Here is a 5,000-nt window from a genome sequence, read left to right as displayed (position 1 = left end):
TCAATGTGTATATTAAGTGATTGAACGAATAAGCCTATTTCTTGTTTTTGACATCACTCTTTTTGTATTTATTGGATATGTGGAAACGATGAACGTGTGTAATGTTTCATTGCCCCCAGGAAGGAGGAAGGTGGCAGAATGGTTAAGACGCTCAGCTGCCAATACAGAGAGTCCGTGAGGGTGTGGGTTCGAATCCCGCTCTCGCCCTTTCTCCTAAGTTTGACTGGAAAATCAAACTGAGCGTCTAGTCTTTCGGATGAGACGATAAACCGAGGTCCCGTGTGCAGCACGCACTTGGCGCACTGAAAAAGAACCCATGGTAACGAGAGTGTTGTCCTCTGGCGAAATTACGTAAAATGAAATCCACTTTCACAGGTACACAAATATGTAAGCATGCACTCAAGGCCTGACTAAGCGCGTTGGGTTATGCTGCTGGTCAGGCATCTGCTCAGCAGATGTGGTGTGGCGTGTATGGATTTGTCCGAACGCAGTGACGCCTCCTTGAGAAAGTGAAACTGAAACTGAAACTGCCCCCAGGGGGCACGCGAAATAAACTCCTTGCCTTGCCTTGCCTTGCCTTGCCTTGCCATGCCTTGCCATGCCTTGCCTTGCCTTGCCTTGCACAGTCGTCAGCGAAAAGCTGTCAGTTGTATTGTATTCCTCTTTTTTTTTTTTTTTTTTTTTTTTATCACAACAGATTTCTCTGTGTGAAATTCGGGCTGCTCTTCCCAAGGAGAGCGCGTCGCTACACTGAGAGCGCCACCCTTTTTATTTCTTTTTTTGTCCTGCATGCAGTTTGTGTGTGTGTTATTTTCTGTTGTTTTCCTATCGAAGTGGATTTTTCTACAACCCTTTTGTTGTTGTGGGTTCTTTTACGTGCGCTAAGTGCATACTGCACATGGGACCTCGGTTTATCGTCTCATTCGAATGACTAGCGTCCAGACCACTACTCAAGGTCTGGTCGAGGGGGAGAGAAAATACTGGCGACTGTGGCGGGATTCGAACTAAATGCGCTCTGATTCTCTCGCTTCCTAGGCGGACACGTTACCTCCAGGCCACCACTCCACTTCACTGGTGAGGATGACAGAACACACAGGTCGAAAAACACATCCCATTTTTGACTCACTTGTGTAAACAAAGTGAGTCTATGTTTTAACCCGGTGTTCGGTTCTCTCTCTCTCTCTCTCTCTCTCTCTCTCTCTGTGTGTGTGTGTGTGTGTGTGTGTGTGTGTGTGTGTGTGTGTGTCCGTGGTAAACTTTAACATTGACATTTTCTCTGCAAATACTTTGTCAGTTGACACCAAATTTGGCATAAAAATAGGAAAAGTTCAGTTCTTTCCAGTCATCTTGTTTAAAACAATATTGCACCTCTGGGATGGGCACAAAAAAATAAAAAAATGAAGCCTAATCATATGCAAACTGCATTTACTGTTGTATTTATATTTTTTGTATTCTCTAAACTTGGCACTTTGATTTGATATTCTGACCCAACAACAAGAGCAGTCATTATTATCATTTTTTGTTCAAATAAGAAATTCTTTTGCTAAGCATGGAAGTTTTATTTATTTTGCAAACGTTTTGGTGCAGATAGTAAAAAAGGGAAATTACTCTGTAATTAATGCTAGGGGACTTAATTCGCTTTAAACTGATCTTTCTCATCTTAAACATTACATTTTTAAATTATACTCAATACATAAAAAGCTTGGATCTTTTTTTTTAAAGTGTATCACAAGTGAGTCTTGAAGGCCTTGCCTCTCTTGTTATTTCTTTTTTTGTCCTGCATGCAGTTTATGTGTGCGTTATTTTCTGTTGTTTTCCTATCGAAGTGAATTTTTCTACATAATTTTGCCAGGGACAACCCTTTTGTTGTTGTGGGTTCTTTTACGTGCGCTAAGTGCATACTGCACATGGGACCTCGGTTTATCGTCTCATTCGAATGACTAGCGTCCAGACCACTACTCAAGGTCTGGTCGAGGGGGGGAGAAAATACTGGCGACTGTGGCGGGATTCGAACCAAAGTGCTCTGATTCTCTCGCTTCCTAGGCGGACACGTTACCTCCAGGCCACCACTCCACTTCACTGGTGAGGATAAGACAGAACACACAGGTCGGAAATCACATCCCATTTTTGACTCACTTGTGTAAACAAAGTGAGTCTATGTTTTAACCCGGTGTTCGGTTGTCTCTCTCTCTCTCTCTCTCTCTCTCTCTCTCTCTCTCTGTGTGTGTGTGTGTGTGTGTGTGTGTGTGTGTGTGTGTGTTGTGTGTGTGTGTGTGTGTGTGTGTGTGTCCGTGGTAAACTTTAACATTGACATTTTCTCTGCAAATACTTTGTCAGTTGACACCAAATTTGGCATAAAATTAGGAAAAATTCAGTTCTTTCCAGTCATCTTGTTTAAAACAATATTGCACCTCTGGGATGGGCACAAAAAAATAAAAAAGAAGCCTAATTATATGCAAACTGCATTTACTGTTATATTTATATTTTTTGCATTCTTTAAACTTGGCATTTGGACCACTTATTCTGACACAACAACAAGAGGAGTCATTATTATCATTTTTTGTTCAAACAGGAACTTCTTTTGCTAAGCATGGAATTTTTATTTATTTGCAAACGTTTTGGTGCAGATAGTAAAAAAGGGAAATTACTCTGTAATTAATGCTAGGGGACTTAATCTATCACAAGTGAGTCTTGAAGGCCTTGCCTCTCGTTTTATTTGGACTTCTATCACATTCAGACTGCATTGTTTTTGGTTCAGCAAAATAACTTAGTAACCACTTAGAAGGGCACAAAAAAGCCGGTATTCATTATTAGTCGTTATGTTTCAGTTTCAGTTTCAGTAGCTCAAGGAGGCGTCACTGCGCTCGGGCAAATCCATATACGCTACACCACATCTGCCAAGCAGATGCCTGACCAGCAGCGTAACCCAACGGGCTTTGTCAGGCCTTGAGAAAAAATAAATAAAATAAAATAAAATAAGATGAACTAACTAACTAACTAACTAATAATAATAATAATATAATTATAAAAAATGAAAATAAAATAAATAAACAGATAAATAAATAAATAAAATAGATAAATAAGTTAAAAAAAACCCCAAACAACAATGATGATAGATAAGCAAATTTTTTTTTTTTTTAATTCACATACATATGCACAGCAGATATGCACCAAACATGCAGTTCCACAGAGATGAATCAGTCAAATACACATAAACGTACATGAGCCCCAACACACACACACACACACACACACACACACACACACACACACACATCTTACCCTGCACCCCCTCTACTTGAAGTTGTGTACCTTGTGGATGGAGAGAGTTACCACTCTTTACTATATATTAATCATTTCATCTCCTGGCCTCATTGTTTGTTAATTTCCAGTTGAAATATTTGTTTAACTGTACAAGGCAAGGTAAGGCAACTCATCAGAATTATCAGACTTAGATAGAAAACAATGACTACATTATCTGTAATCTATTTTCAAAACAGACTTTCAGCTGTCTCTGTGGCGCAATCGGTTAGCGCGTTCGGCTGTTAACCGAAAGGTTGGTGGTTCGAGCCCACCCAGGGACGTTCTTTTGTTATTATGTTTTTTATTTTTTATTATTATTATTTTTATTATTTTCATAATTCAAACCTGTTTAATACTCTCATCATCATCATCATATTATTATTATTACAACCACCTACCTGAAGATCTAATCATCAGCCCCATCCATGTAATATGCGGCTTCTGTTCAAACGTGTGTGTGTGTGTGTGTGTGTGTGTGTTGACATGCACTTGTATGTATCCTAATTTCTACTGTATCTCTGTGTATGATTTTCGATTTATGTTCGTACTTTGTTATGTACTATCCCCCCCCCCCCCTCCCCCCAATATTCCTTGTGACCCCGGTACACTTGGTAATAAAGACATAGTCTATTCTATTCTATTATTATTATTTTGGCTTTGTTTTGTTTTGTTTTATTTTGTTTTGTTTTGTTTCTGGTGGTAGTAGAGACGACTGGTTGCACTGTTTTTTTGTTTTGTTTTTGTTGTTGTTGTTCTTGTTGTTGTTGTTGGTGGTGGTGGTGATGGTGTTGTTGTTGTTAGCTAGGATCGAATCCATACCAATCCCTCTTCCTGTTCGCACAGCAGATGATGCTGGCAGATGCAGGTTGTGTGTCACTGGCCACAGGTTGTGTGTCACTGGCCACAGGTTGTGTGTCACTGGCCACAGGTTGTGTGTCACTGGTTGTGTGTCACTGGCCACAGGTTGTGTGTCACTGGTCACAGGTTGTGGGTCAATGTCCACGGGTTGTGGGTCACTGTCCACGGGTTGTGTGTCACTGTCCACAGGTTGTGGGTCACTGGCCACAGGTTGTGTGTCACTGTCCACAGGTTGTGTGTCAATGTCCACAGGTTGTGTGTCACTGGCCATAGGTAATGGGTCACTGTCCACAGGTTGTGGGTCACTGTCCACGGGTTGTGTGTCACTGGCCACAGGTTGTGTGTCACTGTCCACGGGTTGTGTGTCACTGTCCAGAGGTTGTGTGTCACTGTCCACGGGTTGTGTGTCACTGTCCACGGGTTGTGTGTCACTGTCCACAGGTTGTGGGTCACTGTCCACAGGTTGTGGGTCACTGTCCACAGGTTGTGTGTCACTGTCCACAGGTTGTGGGTCACTGTCCACGGGTTGTGTGTCACTGTCCACAGGTTGTGTGTCACTGTCCACAGGTTGTGTGTCACTGTCCACAGGTTGTGTGTCACTGGCCACAGGTTGTGTGTCACTGTGCACAGGTTGTGTGTCACTGTCCACAGGTTGTGTGTCACTGGCCACAGGTTGTGTGTCACTGTCCACAGGTTGTGTGTCACTGTCCACAGGTTGTGTGTCACTGTCCACGGGTTGTGTGTCACTGTCCACGGGTTGTGTGTCACTGGCCACAGGTTGTGTGTCACTGGCCACAGGTTGTGTGTCAATGTCCACAGGTTGTGTGTCACTGGCCACA

General features: G+C 42.2%; 1 non-coding gene across 1 annotated transcript; it reads left to right on the top strand.

The window, feature by feature from the left end:
• Positions 1-3,510: 3,510 nt before the first annotated feature.
• Positions 3,511-3,584, top strand: Trnan-guu (transfer RNA asparagine (anticodon GUU)). The gene has a single exon. It is a non-coding gene; the product is annotated as a tRNA-Asn (tRNA).
• The last annotated feature ends 1,416 nt before the right edge of the window (positions 3,585-5,000 follow it).

Source organism: Babylonia areolata, chromosome 34 (assembly GCF_041734735.1).
Source record: "Babylonia areolata isolate BAREFJ2019XMU chromosome 34, ASM4173473v1, whole genome shotgun sequence".
NCBI classification, from domain to species: domain Eukaryota; kingdom Metazoa; phylum Mollusca; class Gastropoda; order Neogastropoda; family Buccinidae; genus Babylonia; species Babylonia areolata.
The sequence above is the reverse complement of the archived record's forward strand: the minus strand, read 5'-3'. Positions and strand labels throughout refer to the sequence as shown.